The following is a 16,629-nucleotide window of genomic DNA, read 5'->3' on the forward strand; positions in this document are numbered from 1 at the left end:
CACAATCCCCGTGCCACAACCCTCTGTTCTCCAGCCTTCCCTCTCTACGTGTGAAGCACCCTTTGCTCCCGCTCACCGCTCACTAAGCTCAGCTAAGTGTTGCTTTGAGATTTAAACATGGGAGGCCCACTCTGCCAGATGATGTAATAGGTTTGCTGTTGCCTAGATACAGGGAGACAGTAGAGCAAACCCCTTATACGGGTCTTGCTATGTCTTTCACTAAGACCCTCAGAGCGGTTAGAGTCAATCAGAGTTGGGGCTAGGGGCTGTTCACTTTAGGAGCCAGCATGTCCATACAAATGAAAGTGACATAACCTTTTTTTAAATAATATTCTCTTTCGTTGTCTTTCTCAAACTAATTCCAATAACAGATTCAAAACATTTAATAACCTCATAGACATTCACCGTTAAAAAAAAGAAAAGATTTTCTCATTATATTGTCTTCTTGAACACACCCCAGGGTGTTGTTATCTAAACTTGTTGTGCCTCATCTTTGTAGATAACATTAGTGCTTTGAGGATGCAAAATCTCCATTAGCAACAAACCCACTCGCTCTTCACACACCTCCTCCTCTCTCCGTCAGCCCTACACTCGCACCGACGTCCCACAGATAGAAGGGGAACTCCTTCCTGCTGAGATGTGCGCTATAGAGGAGCCTCTGCTTCTGTAACAGTGTTGCATTAAGTGCATCTCCTGTCTGTTTTTAGCCAAAACACTGAATCCACCAGTTGCTATAGCAATAAAGTCTCCAACTCTGAAACTTTGTATGCTTTCACACATGAAAAGGGTCTGGTAGACTTGTTCATTAGCATTATGAAGGAGTCTTGAAATAGGAGATGGATGACCCCAAAAAGGGCCACATGTCCATGATGGTCAGGCATAAGCATAGTTAAAAAAAGAAAAGAAAAGACACTTGAAGACTCCACTTTGGACCTAAGGAATTAGATTAGATTAGAATCGTTAATGACCACACAGCCAGGCTGGTGGAATTCGTGTTCAGCTTGTTCCATACAATTCAACAGACAATAAATAATATTGTGACAGACCTTTTTCTTTTCTTTTAAAGACCAGACGTATTACCCAATCTAAATCAAATATGGGACAGAAAACAGTCATGCACAGAGCCATGGTCAGCTGGAATTCTTTACCGGTCCATATACTTCAGGGAAATTATCAAGCACATTTGAAAAGGTTGCTAAAAAATTACCTGAGTATTTATAAAGTTAAATTGAACTGTGCCTGTGGGTGTGTATGTATTATTATTATTATTAGTGCTGTCAAAATGATCGGGTTAACGGCGGTAATTACTTTTTTTAATTAATGTGCAGAATGGCCCGCCCCATACGTGCCACCAGTGGCAGCGCTGGGGTAGGCTACACCCATACCAAGAAATGGCTTAGCCCCACCATGAAAAATGATGTTAAAGTAAGCAAAATAAAGTCTGCCAACTCGCGCGGAGTAAATTGCACAGACAGCAGTTAGTAAGATTGATTTCAGTAGCCACGGTTTTGAAAACTTTTGTCACGTAGTGATTGACTTCTCAATAGAACATCTTTGATAATGTCTTCTGGCCAATCAGAATCAAGATAACGGCGTGGTGTTGTTGCAGGAAGTCCCGACGGAGAATACTTTTGCTGTACAGGGGTGCACATAACTAACTGGTACGCAGGTTATGTGCGTAATCTGAAATGCGTACCGTCACTTGTGTCACAAAGCGCATTTGCGTACCGACGTACTTGTGAAGCTTTTGCAGATGTCGATCACCGAACGACAGAGTCGGTCTCCGTGTGCACAGACAGAGCTGCTGTTAACGTCGGTCTGTACAACGGAATTGTGCCAAAACTACGCCAACCGGCTGCGGAGGGAGACTCTCCCCTTCACTGGAGAACTGCGCTAAAACAGCTGATCACAACGTTCACACTCTGTGGTCACGAAGTACTCCACTAGGCGCGCGCGCGCCCCCCCCCCCCCCTCTGTCGACTTTCCTGAAGTACTCCCCCGTTGATAGAAATCAACACGTATTGAATTAAGACCCCACGGTTTGATGATTGATAGGTGTGTGGGCTGTCTTTCATTTTGACACACAGAAAAATGTTATAATAAACATAGATACTGTATGTTAAATGGATATATCCGCCTTCTTTCATTTATCTTTCCATTCCCACAACAATATACATAAATAAATGGCATATTTTGGACATAGTTCGAATGGTGATTAATCATGATTAATTAATTTTTAAGCTGTGATTAATCTGATTAAAAAATTGTAATCGTTTGACAGCCCTAATAATTATGTACACTTATTTGTGTTTTTTTGTTTGGCCTTATGATGGCTAAAATCTCTATATGTTACTTGTTAGACGCTTTTATCCAAAGCGACTAACATACTCAATAATGTGGACAATCCCCACAAGAGCAATTTGGGGTGAAGTGTCTTGGGGACACAACGACATGCTGACTGCAGTGGGGTTTGAACCTGTGCCCCCCTGAATGCACAACCCACTGCGCTACACGCCTCCATTATATTATATATTTCATACAGCAGTGTAAATCGCATGAAATTATGAGCTGTTTTGTTTTAGTATTGTTTTATGTATGTTTTGTGTGTGTGAGGACACTAGGAAGAATAGCCAATGCTTATGCTAGTGCTAATGGGGATCCTAAAGAATAAGAATACAATTAATTGAATCATTGTCAAATGAATCAATAATGTAAAGTAATAGTTTGTAGCCACCTAAGTTAGGGCTATTCAGTTCAACAGGCTTTGTTTAACAACAAGTGGCTCAACTTTAACGTGTCATTCTCCGTTTTGTAAAAGGCCTCGACCTTTGAAGTGCATCCTCACACCAACACTTGATCATAGAAATAGATCACAGAAATATTTCTCTGAGAACGCTTAAACAAGCAAATAGCCGACTGCCCGCAAGCCTTTTCTGACAAAGGACAGCCATCTTCCCAGCTGGATGAGTAATGAGAGGCCATCATCTCACCACCATCTGCTGCCATGGTGCTGCTAGACTGGCTGTGACCTTGGGGGGGGGGGTGGGCCGGGCCGAGGGGCCTGTCTGCATGACATGGACTCTTGCTGCTAGCTGTCCATTAGTTCTGGTGATACACTGTGATGAGTCAGTGATGCCTTGCCTATGCTGCCTCTACTGATAGATGTGGCCGCTACATTGGCTTTCATCATTCATTTGTGTTCCTAAAAAAGGCACTCCATGTGGTTTCTGCCTCAAAAGAAGAGAACACGAGATGGAGCAGATTAGCTATGATGTTGAAAAGGAATGGCTGGTGACTTAGTCCTCAGAGTCCCCAGTAGACTTAATAAAATGAAGCCATTTTCAATGTGGCAGCAGTTAAGTCTGACATGTGTGTCACCATCATGTTAGGGTGAAGCTGTGCTCGTTTCCAAACTAAAAGTAGAGCCTGTCACACTTTAATTTTCCTCTCACACCAAAGCCAAAACACTTTCATTGCAAACTGCCACTATAGTTGAACAAGTTACACTGCAGATGGATAGTGTGAGGGGCTTCATTGTTAAATAATGGCGCTGACATCCTACTGTCTGCATGGCTCTTAAAACGCCACGAAACATTGCACTGACTCACGTTACACAAGGACACACTGGAGGTGTAAATGAAGTCTTCAAAGGTATACAAAGATGGATTAAAGGGAAATAAACGTACTTAGATACTGCAATTAGACCAGTGGGTATTGCAACAATACTCCTCCTGGAGTAGTCTCTGTAAGGCTCCCCCTTCAACCCTCACACTCTCTCCCCTAAGCTCTACACAAACAAGAAAGGGACATCTCATATGCACAATAGATGCGAGTAGGGTCGCTAATTACAGCAAAGATCGGACAGAAATAATCACCCAAAAGGCAATATATCACCAGGAATAATGAAGCTGCCGTGACAGTCGCTTCTGCTTGAATTATTAGCCCTTGGAGCTCTGTTTCGCTGTGGTCACTTAGTCATGGTTGAACAGTGAAAAGGCCACAGGGGAATTATGGGTAAAGGGCTCAGATTTCTTTTTTAGCTTCCCGCTCAAATGGTGTCATGAGACTGCTGAATGTCACCGTAAAAGAATATATTTTCCTCTGGTCACTACTGTTTGTGTGGTTGTGTATTTTTGCATTTAAGAGTGAGCATATGGCTGTATGTATAGTCTGTAAATAATGGTACAACTATGAGAGTGAGGCTGTGTGTGTGTTTTGATGTATTTACTGCCTGGGGTAAAGGTTTCACAATACACCATGCCCGAAGGCACATTTTATACCGTAGAGCGGAGACTTTCAGTTTTGTTTGGGCAGCCAGTCACACACAGTTCTGTGTTGATACTCCAGGCCCACACAAACACTTACATGACCTCCGTTTGCACTTCACCTCCTCTTCCTTTTTCCTCCTCACTGTCTAAAATAGCAGAAACACCTTTTAAACCATTGTTGTCACCTTAGCAAACAGCTGCAGTGCATCCACAGTGTTTTGATAGCGCTGTGTGTAATCCTAGCATCCGTTGCTGCTGTCTGTCTGTGAGTTTCCACTGTGTATGTGTTCCCTCTTCTCGGGGGAGAGGAGTGCTGCTCAGCTGACAGCCGAGGTCATCACACTTGTTTTTATCTGTGCTGGTGATGTGACATATTTTCAAACATCCATAAGACGAGGCCTGGAAGAGTCATCGAGAGCAAGAAGACACACACAACCGTTTTCTCTCTTTGTGTCCCGGCAATCAAATCCCAAACTGTAAATCTTAAGGAGATGCTATTTGGAGATGTAATGTAATGCTAAGTTATTCTAACACATCCTAATACCAGGTAGGGTTGCCAGAAACTGACCATGATCAAAATCGATTATTCGGCAGCCCTGCCGAATAATAATCGATTATTCGACCGACCCCCCCCTACCCCCCCATATATTTATATATATTTTGGTTGAAACTAAGCCAGGGGGAAAAAAAGAAAAAAAAAACATTAAAAAAAATATATATATAAATAAAATCGATTTTTAAAAATAATATTCGATTATGGAGACTGTAGCGAATATTCGAATAATCGCTGGCATCCCTAATACCAGGATGGGGAGCATTCAGGAAATAGGGATGTCCAAAGTAAGGTGTTACCAATAAATGAAGATATGATGTACAGTACGGTGAGGTGTGTTTGTTATATATGCCTGTGTCACCCTTTATGGCGCATTTAGCATGTTGCTATGGCTCATTAATGTGTGAGACGGCTCAGTGCTGCTGACAGCACAGCAGCGTGTGTATTAATTATCAGGAGGAACAGGATCATCTGTCAAGATGAGTGATACAGTCATGTGTGTCCTCTGGCTGGATATATTTAGCATTTGAAGGCTGTAACGTTTTTTTCTTTCATAAGTTGTATTTATCTCTTTCACTCTCCTCTTAATTTATGGGTGCTTTGCTCTCCTCTCAGGATAAGTGCAAAGTTGTAAGTGAGCTCTACCTTGCAAACCGTCTCCCACTGACATATCTGGTGTTGCCTGGCAACCACTTAGCATTTTTGTGAAGGATACCCTTATACCCGTATTTTAAAAAAAAGGGTCCAATGAAGGCTAAGTTCCTTGTACTCATTCTGTGGGTGTTTGAATATTGAATACATTTCTCACCAAACAGCCAACATCACTACGCCAAGGTTTTTACAAGAAGGCTGCAAACGTTTCTTCTGATTGGCTGAAAAGAAGAAGCAGCAAGACATTACACACAGCTAAGAGTTATAGGGAAACTTCTCGTGTGAGATCGATAGGCTGCAATGCCTTGAGGGGGTGTTTGAGAATGGATTGTATAGTTAAATGGAATCAAATGGATGCTGTGTAACAGAAAGGTCAGTTGCTGTCTTGGCTTGCACATTGTTTTTGCTGGAATGGCTGCAAGTTAAAACACAGGCTTCATGTTTGATGTCTCAAGTATCCACAAATCATAGAGTGTCTCTCTATAATAATTGCATTCAGACATTGTTGTGACTAAAAACATTACATGGTTACTCCTTAGAGTCACATTTTAAGCTCACTAAGAGTGTACTTTAGCGTGTAATCTGACTGATTCCATACTTTTCAGGCTGACAATGAAATAAATAATTGAGAGTAAAAAAATGTATTGCAGATATGATTCCACTTTACAAAACATTAAAATAGCATCAAAATGTTTCAATCTTTCACTTTTATTGGCTGATAGATTGCTGGGCAGTCCACCCTTTAAAGATATTTCATTGCTTCATAATATACAGATGGTGCCTTATATACTTAATTACGTAAGTGATAATAATAATAATTAATTCCTTACATTTATTATAGCGCTTTTTCAATGACTCAAAGCGCTTTTACATATACACACATTACACATATATCATACATGCAATGGTCAGATACTGTGGACAATACCCACAGGAGCAAGTTCAGGTGAAGTGTCTTGCCCAAGGACACACCGGATACTGTAATATGTTAAGCAATTCCTAAATCCTCATTACTTTAAATCTAGTAGAATACTGATTCCTATTTGTTAATTTAACCTTTCATTTAATTGAAAAAGCCAATAGTTAAGAACTCATCACAGCACTTTTTCCGTACAGCTAAATCATCGTGAGAATTTAGCGACAACACCAACAGCATTATCAACACTGTGGATAACATATGGCGGCCATATTGATAACTTCATTATATTGTCATGAGGAATATTTGCAAGAAGTCACCATCACAGCCAAATGACATGGTAATGGATTCAGAACAGCAGCTGATGGGCCTGTAACTGTAATTATCTCCACATCTCGCTTTTACTTTCATTAGCAGCCTGTCTTCATAGCGCGCTGACTGTGAGACGGCCAAATTAGAACTAATTAATAAGACCATGGAACTGTCCCAATTGACTAGAAGAAAAATGTCCAGCTTATTGAGCACAACAATAGTGAACAAGTAGAAACAAATGGTGCAACTGTTTTGTGTGGTTCTGAAGAAATGGTGTAACAAAAAACATGGGAATGTGTGTGTTGCCAGATCAATTCAAAGACCAGAGAACATACTGTAAGCTAATGTTGCTTGTTTAATTGAATTGTGGCTTTGTTTTGTGAATATGAAGACATTAAAGCGGGTCATTACATTGCTCTTGAAACATTGTGTGCAACATCCCACTCAGTACGCAGCCTAATTGAAAAAGCATGAAAGGAAACACACTTGGACTAAATACAACCTGGTACAACATTCTTGCAGTGTGTGAAAGAGTTTTTCTTTTGCCCAGCAGCTCATTACATGTCTTTACCTGTAACACTCACTATTTCCAGAGGCATTGTTTATCTAACGATGTAATGGGCAAAAGTAGGAATTGTTTATTGACTGGAACAAAGAGACCCAGGTATTCCACCGCAGAGAAATCATTAGTCTTAAATCTTAATCTGTACATCATTATTTGTTTAAAGACTATAACAAATAAATAACCAAGCGCATTTGTTCGTTGTTTTCTAGACTCTCTGGCTGTTCATTAGGCTATTTTAAAATCTGTTGTGTTACTTGTCATGGTGATTTGCATACTGCAGGTACTGTAGTGCATCAGTCATTTTCAGCCATTTTGTTTCACTCTACAGTTGTTTTATTTTTCTGAGTTCCTTATATTTCCCTTTTCCTTTGAGCAGAAGTGGGATCTTTTTCAGAATGTGAGTTTGTGAATGAATGAGTAAAGGGACAAGTGGGGAGGACACATGAGAAATCACTTTCGGTAAAGGAGTGAGTGTATATGCAGTCTTAGAGAGAAAGAGACAGAGAGGAGATCTACCAAATTAAATGAAGGCTGCGCTGCCCTATTATTTATTCACATGGTGTAAAGCATCCTTGAGTAATTCTGATAAATCACTTCCCCTGCGGTAAAATCAATATGTGTGGCACACACAACACTTCAGCCAAAAACAAACCCAGATACTGTAATGCCTCAGACATGGAAGCTGTGTTTTCCCTCTCGAACCCGATATGCATCAATTAAGCATCAGAGGTTACAGGTTGTTTGTTCATATCTGTAATTAATGAAGTTATAACCTCATGCTTTGGTATCAATTAAGAGAACATGATTTATTTAGCTGACTTAGGTCACAATGTGAGACTGGAGGGACCAGGTACCACCAGGGGAATTAAAACAGTTTCCTGTTGTAATTGAACAAGAATAGGCCGTGCCAGGTGAAAGCAGTTTAAAGCTGCGCTTCACAAGATTTCAGAGTCAAAAGACATTGTATAAATCCTGCAGCGTAAATCAAAAGTGGAACAGAAGAGACAAACTGAAGAATGAGCAGTGAGACTTGGCAGTGATCAGCTGCTACTCTATTATTTCTTTGGCAGTCTTTTGTTAATTATCCTCAGGAACCTGCACAAGGTTTCTGAACCAGCATGCACAGAAACCTTTTTTCTCAGTTTGCAGATGTAGCAAAACAAAACAGGTTTTTGGCCATAGCGCTGAATATTGTCTGTGGCAATGAAGGAAATTAAGGATGCCAATTCTACATTTAAGGGCAAGATCTTTTTTTAGAGGTTTGTCAATATGGTGGGAACAATGATATCAAATCATTATTAAACATCTCTCCAATACAAAACTGTCAGGACACTTTTGAGGCATGAGTCTAAAGGGGCTGACTTGACATGCAAAATGTCAGTTGCCACACCCTATGTGTTTTTGATTTGTAATCAAAATTACACACATTTTTGCATTTACACGTTAATACACAAAGCCCTTACCCACTGTAACTTTATTCTTTAGGATAGTTGTAAGAAGTTTTTATCTTTTCTGCCAAGTGGGAGCAATATTAGAGAAATAAATTAGTTATGCAAATTAATAACGAAAGGAAGGTACAGTCTTGTATTACACACCACATACAGCAGTCGGCCAATAAAATATGATTCTCCTCAAGGATCCAGAGGATTGCCCAACATCTCAGCATCACACTATGAGATAGCTTCAGCATCACATTGTCAACACTCATAATGCAACATTTAAAACCCCCTTGCGTCTCAGCTTTGGGATATTAAAACACACACAAAATAAACTGTGATCAAACAAAGCGTGAAACCCCCTCTCAGAGCTTTTCTTTGCATTCATCCCATCTGTGGTATTCCTACCACTTTAGATTCTGATTCAACTGGAAAATCTTTCATGACCAAACTACTAAATAATCTACAATATGTTCTTTGAAAGCTTACTGGAAAGAGAATGTAAAGGAAACAAAAATCTATAATAAATGTTGTGCTTTCTCCATGTGTTTTCCTTTTTACCATTTTGGCCCCAATTGGAGAAAAAAAAACCCACAAATTGAATTTAAAAAAGGAAAGAAAAGTCACATTTTGGTCGACTCTTGGATTTCATAAGATTTCTCCACTCAGTTGAGCAAAAATACCTTATACCCTTATGATTAATTAGAGGTAACTGAACTTCATCGGCAGAGAAGCTCACGGCTTCCTTTCTGCCTGTAGGGTCCCTGGAATAATGGAGTGAAAACCAGCCCTATAAAAAAAAGAAATTCCTTCACATTTTTGGCAAATATCAGCACCCTTGGAGTCCTGCAGTAGCTCAGTAGTCTTATTCAGAGTAATAATGTTGAAATAAGTCTTGTGTTACTTGTGTAACTAAGGCTCTATTTGCACAGGACCAATTTAACCATGAAGTCTTATTTCAGTTAATCTGTGACTAAAAAGTTTAACGATTATTTGCAGTTTAAATCACCTGTCCATCTAATAAATAAATCATACTCTTAGTATTAGTGTCAATTATTTGTATTGGGCATTCGGTTTCTTTCTACTAGTGATCATTTGTATGTTATATAAAATAGAGGTAGTTGTCTGTACATTTGAGCTTTTTCCATGAGCTGATCCAGCATCCATCAAATGTTATAATTATTTCCTTATTGATTAACCTGAGACTCATTTTCCAGAGTTTATGTTGGCGTATTGATATTACTTTATTTATTTATTTTCTGTCAAACAACTTATTGATTAACCATTTCAATTTTTGTTTGTCTACTCTATACACACAGTTAAGGGGATAATTCATCAGCTGCTATGCGAAAGCTACTTTGAAATGAAAAAGGCTTCAGGCTTCATTTACGATTTTTTTTCTTACATTTTGTGTAAAGAAAGACATCTGCATTGAAATCTGTATGAAATGTGCTCTGTAGTTACAGTATGGTCCATTTAACATAGTCTTTGATATGCAGGAGGTAGACGTTAACATGTACCGTGTAATTGTCCAATGCAGTAAGTCTCACAAGGGACCTGTCAGAGTGGAGAACAGCTGTTCGCTCCTTCAAGTGGAAAGGAGACCGCTGAGTATTTAAAGACACCGCGCTGACACTCATACAGGTGTTGCTTTGATCAAATTATATAAAGTCCAGAGGGGAAATCAAGCATTCAGAGTTTTTCTCTTACTACTGTCAGTTGATTTGAATAAAAACACTGACATAACCAAAGCGATTGGCCCTAGGGTTTGCAACTTGTAGTCATAATTAAAGTCTTTCCCAACCCTCATTAACCCTCATTAATTACTAAATGGGCTGTAATTAATCTGCAGTGACATTTTGTAGAAACAGGCATACAGATTGTTTCCGTTAACTCTGTTTAACAACTTTTAATTATTGACTAATATAATACATTTCTGAATTAAAGCTCCTTTTTGAATAGAAATAGTATATAAAATACTTTGAAAAATGGAATAGGAAGAAAAAGATATGAGCATGACTAGGGATGTCCCGATCACCTTTTTTTGCTCCCGATCCGATTCCGATCATTTGATTTTGACAATCTGCCGATACCGATTTTTCCCGATCCGATCTTTATGCAATGCATTAAGAGAAAAAAAAGGTAACAGATAACGGCTGGTCATCCAACGCGATGAATTCAGCTATCTTGGCTGTTATTGTGTTGGCCTTTTCACTGTTCTGGGGCAGTTTCTCGTTCCTTTTAAAAGTCTCTGAAAGTGTTGGTTGTTTCAGTGCCGTTACCTGAGTGGCCGCTATGTACTCGCCGTGTTGTTGTTGGTGTTTGTTTCTCAGGTAGCGTATTAGATTGGTCGTGTTGAACGTAGCTCTGTTCTTTCCACCACGCGGAACCTCTGCCTTGCAAACATTGCATCTGGCTGTTACACTGCCTTCGCTTTCAATTTTATAATACTTCCAAACTCCTGACATTTTCTCTGTCCCGACTCCCGAGTCACCAGCTGAACGTAGCCTCTCGTTAGCTTACTGCTACTATTAGACACTGCGCCCACTCTGTTGCCAGATTTCAGAGAAATAAGCAACCACACTATAAAAAAGGATTTTGGAGGGTAGCATATATTATCCAAGCAAATCATTTAAATTGTACTCAAGATATATAAGTGAGCATTGTTAGTATACATGAATGGGTAAATTCTACCTACACTACCTAATTTCTGACAGTACCAACTGAAACACAAACAACTGGGTAAAATCTACTTGAAGACATTAGGCCCACACTGCCCCTTTGCGCATGCGTCTGCGGTGATTCTTGGCTGCAGGCCAGAGGAACGGTTCTCTTTCGCGCCTCCCTCCTCCCGGTGTGTGGACATGTTGGAAGGTAAGATATTACTGTGTCTATCATGTCCTACATATAAATGTTCACATTTTTTAAGGTTCATCACAAGACTTGTTGTCTGCTTGCTTCACTGTTAGACAAGGAATTTAAGTTTGTTCTCGACTATTACTCACTGGTAGTCGGTCACTAATGCTAGATAGCTGTAGCTAACATAGGAGCTAAGAGTAAAGCACTATGATGTTTGGCTCCATATTGTTAATAATTGTTATTACAGCAATAATGTGCATGTTGACGGCATGCCGTCTGAAATGAGTTAAGCGTCACGGCGACAGTTGTATGTTAATGTAAGCTAACCAGCCAAGTTGTGTTTCACGTTAGCATCGTGCATGCTTAGCAGAGAAGGCTAATGTTTGCTAGCTAAGTACCAACAAGAACAGCGCGCGGAAGGCGGCATTCGTTTAATTCAACCTTTGAAGTTGGTCGTCCTCTATACATTGTGTGTTTGGCCAATGTTATTTTCCACACAGTATCCAATGGACATGCATACGTGATGCACACTGCAAAAATCAGTAGCCGTATATTAAAGCATGTCAGTTCAAGTGATATGACGAACTCTGACCCGGTTGAGTAGTATTGAGTACAGTAACGGTTTGCGGGGGACACATTCAAATGATGCACAAGGATAATAACTAAGTTGAAGCTAGCTTGTAGCATCTCGGAGCGTCCACACTACAGCTCCAAAAATAGCTTGGAGCTGGGCGTGTCTGGAGCTTGGGGATTTTATTCAAGCAACACGGCCAACAACCAATCACATGAATCTCCCGCCCCCGACATACAAAGCAAAAACCCCCGGGGATTTTATGCGAGCAATATATATATAAACTCCACAAACAGGCGAAAACCTACCAGTTTCCCCCACTGTCCCCCACTGTCAATGTTTTTTTTCTTCTGTTTGGCTCCACAAAGCAGCCTTCAATCGCCTGTGTCACGAGACAGGTGGTTGCCACAGCAACATGCCTTTATCCTACCATCTCTTGAGTGTTAGATAAATGGTGAGACCCGGTTTCAGAGGATCACCCTGCTGCGATATCAGTGACCTGACTGTAATTAAGCATGATTGCTAGTGTCAGGGCACCTATTATACACCTTTGGAAGTTATGGCAATGCAGTAAGTGTAAATGCTAATCATACTCTCCTGTAATTATGTAAAATGGCTTTTCTCATAGGAATTAATTTGACATTTCACTACCTTTTATAGTGTTTATTGGGGTGATCCTGCTGTTTGGATATTTTGCCAGGTATCATTCTCTTCATATAGCTTATTATAACATGATTACATTACATTGCATTTAGCTGACGCTTTAATCCAAAGCGACTTACAATAAGTGCGTTCGACCAACAAAATACAAACTTGCAGAAAACAGAATCATATAAGTACATCAGGTTTCATAGAGCAAAAACATTTCAAGTGCTACTCAACTGGCTTTAGATAAGCCAGCCCTTTATTAGTAAATAAGTGCTTTGTTAGTAATTCTATTGCTCGAAGTGGAGTCGAAAGAGATGAGTTTTCAGTCTGCGCCGGAAGGTGTGTAAGCTATCTGCTGTCCTGATGTCAATGGGGAGCTCATTCCACCATTTTGGAGCAAGGATAGCAAACCCACGTGTTTTTGCTGATGGGAACTTGGGTCCCCCTCGCAGCGAGGGTGCAGCGAGCCGTTTGGCTGATGCAGAGCGTAGTGCACGTGCTGGGGTGTACGGTTTAACCATGTCCTGGATGTAGGAAGGGCCAGATCCATTCGCAGCATGTTATGCAAGTACCAGTGTCTTGAAGTGAATTCTAGCAGTTACCGGAAACCAGTGGAGGGAGCGGCGTGGTGTGGGAGAATTTAGGAAGGTTGAAGACCAGACGAGCCGCTGCATTCTGGATGAGCTGCAGAGGTCGGATGGCACATGCAGGTAGACCAGCCAGGAGGGAGTTGCAGTAGTCTAGGCGTGAGATGACGAGAGCCTGGACCAGAACCTGCATTGCTTTCTGGGTCAGCTGTGGGCGTATCTTCCTGATGTTGTAAAGCGTGTATCTGCAGCAGCGGGTTGTAGCAGCTATGTTTGCAGTGAAGGACAGTTTGTTATCTAGGATCACACCCAGATTCCTTGCAGTCTGAGTCGGGGAAACGACAGAGGTGCCGATGTTGATTGTTAGGTCAAGAGTGGGACAATCTTTTCCCGGAAGGAAAAGCAGTTCAGTTTTGTCAAGGTTGAGCTTGAGGTGATGAGCAGACATCCACTGAGAGATGTTCGCTAGACAAGCAGAGATGCGTGCGACGACCTGGGTCTCTGAGCGGGGAAAGGACAGAATTAATTGGGTGTCGTCAGCGTAGCAGTGGTATGAAAAACCATGCGGGCTAATGACTGATCCGAGCGAGTTTGTGTACAAGGAGAAGAGGAGGGGACCAAGAACAGAGCCCTGAGGGACCCCTGTAGTTAATTGACAAGGGTCGGACTCCGACCCTCTCCAAGTAACCCTGTAGGTGCGGTCTTTGAGGTATGAGGTGAGGAGGGAAAGTGCATAGCCTGAAACTCCAAGTTCTTGGAGAGTGCGAAGGAGGATCTGATGGTTCACCGTGTCGAATGCAGCAGACAGGTCCAACAGGATGAGGACAGAGGAGAGGAAGGCTGCTTTAGCAGTGTGCAGTTCCTCAGTGACAGCAAGGAGGGCAGTTTCTGTGGAGTGACCTGCCTTGAAACCAGACTGGTACAGATCAGTGGTAGCATTCACAAATGTTATCATTCAAGTTTTAAGAATGTTTAATCCTTCCTTTCCAGGTTTTTACAAAAGTCTTTGAATATTTGCCTAACTTTTCCTTTTCAGATTTTGAACGATGTACTTAACTGAAATTAATGTATTGATTTTACTAAGTGCCTTACTCTTGACTAAAGCGTATTTAAGTAGACGTAAAAGTAATCCTGAAATTGAGGACACTGCACTTTTGCAGATTACAGATTGATCAAATCACCATTGTGAATTTTATACCCTAACTGTGAATTTTTTAGCTGGATCTCTTACGATCCTAAGTTTTAAAATGCTTTTGACTAGTGATTGCCTTGGAGTAAATCTTTAAAGCGGCAAGGTGGTTTTGATTTTATAGTTTGATGAATGAAATTAACTAATGATAAAATATATTAGTTTAAAACAAGTATTTTTGCTATTTATGCATCTGTGTTATTATGTGTGTTCATTATTGTGCCTTTGAAGAAAGATGATCAAACACTGATGAGAGATGATTTTTCCTATTATGATTGGCAGTCTCAATCATTGTGATTGAATTTTTCAATCTTATTATACTTTGTGATGTAATTAATGTAAGGTGAGACCACACTCAAATCCGGAGACACCTATTGATTTAAGTATTGACCAAATTATTATTAGACTCATGTTTTTAGGTTATCATAAATGATAAAAAGAGAAGAACTGTTAGGGAAATTATTGACCAAGACTCCTAGATATGACGTACAGGACCAACCCTGACGTTTGTTTATCTCCTTTAAGGACATAGGCTGCTTCAGCCGTAATGTTATTGTTCCCATTCTGTGACCGGTCAACACTAGGTCACAGATGGTCTGTTGTTGTGGGTGCACTGGGACACTTCCTTCTTTATTGTTTGTGGACTCCAAGGTATGCCATCTTCGAGGCCATAAGTGACGGACGCAAGTGACTCAGTGTGCCCAACTGTCTAAAGCTATCTTGTCAAAATATGTTGATTACTCTCTGTGAAACCAGTGCAATGGGCTAACGAGAGAGAGGCGCTCCAGAATTGACGTGGCAACTCTCCCGTGCAGTCTCACCGTGACTGCTGTGATTTGTGATGTGAATCCTCCGGCCGTAACTCCAAATAAACCTCCAGTGTTTGACATCAAAGCTCCTGCTCTACCGTGTCTCTTTCCTGAGTCGGTGACTCCCACTACATTGCTACACAGAAGTTTCCACTACAGTCACCAGTTGTTATCCTGTCAAAATCGAGTTGCACACTGGCAGGTCAGTGATCAGGATGAGATTTAAATACGCAAATACGCAACTCTCTGGGGGGGTCAAACGGCTCCGTGTGCGCCCTATCCAAACATTTTCAGATCACTGATAGTGATTGCGCAATAGCCCCGCCTCTCCCCACCTCTTCTGCTCACCTCCGCTTACCCCGTTCCATTGCTGAAGTGTTTCGCCACCAACAACAACAACAATGGCGGATCGCAGAGTTGCTATCGTGCTCCGGACGCTATTGACCATGCTACAGTTGTTTGTGCAACATCTACAGCAATAATGATGAGGCAATAGCCCCGCCTCTCTCCACCTCTGCTGCTCACCCCCGCATCAAAGTAAACTGCACCCTGAATTCAGATTATTTATCTTTCTCTCGATATGGACCTAAACGCGAGTGAAGTCTAATCTGACAGGACGGAGACACGCAGCTCTGCTCACCTGCAGCTCCTCCCGCTGCAGCAAAACACACACTTCAAGTCAGATCATCACCCTTAGCTATTTTAATTACCTCTCAAACTCCCTAAACTAGTTATAAATATGTTTATTTTTACAGTCGGCCGGGTCACTCATTACTGGATCAGCTGCTGCATGAGACAGACACTGACGCTGTCCGAAGAGAGGGAGGAAAAAGAGAGGCTCCGTGTATTTTATTATTATATTATATAGAGTCGTTATTCATTTGTTTTAAAGCTCAATAAATAACAAAGAAGACCTTTGACCGGCACTTTTCTAATTTTGTCCGTAAGATTTCAACTTGAATACACGTTGACTGGCGAAAAACTCTGCCCGGTTCCCTCGGCCCCCACCGCGGAGAATAAACAGAAGGGCAACCATGACAACCATGCTTCTTTTGTGGAGGAAGTTACAGCGCCACGTACAGGCTCCTGCATATGTACTGCAGCTTCTCCAGCGGTTGGAGCTAAACGGAGCGGTCTCGTGTGGGCAGACACTATCCAGATAACTATTGCGTGTGGACGGAAGCTTGTTTGCGTTTGCGTTAATCCTATGCGTTTAGCTGTTTTCGTCCTCGTGTGGCCGCAGCCTTAGTATTCTACAAATGTTT

At 41.2% G+C, this 16,629-nt stretch overlaps 1 protein-coding gene across 2 annotated transcripts in view; it reads left to right on the forward strand.

Moving 5' to 3' along the window:
• Positions 1-16,629, forward strand: part of LOC117439990 (disks large-associated protein 2-like) — a 119,880-nt gene that overhangs the window by 20,760 nt on the left and 82,491 nt on the right. The window lies entirely within an intron of this gene.

This window comes from Pseudochaenichthys georgianus, chromosome 24, assembly GCF_902827115.2.
Source record: "Pseudochaenichthys georgianus chromosome 24, fPseGeo1.2, whole genome shotgun sequence".
Lineage (NCBI taxonomy): Eukaryota > Metazoa > Chordata > Actinopteri > Perciformes > Channichthyidae > Pseudochaenichthys > Pseudochaenichthys georgianus.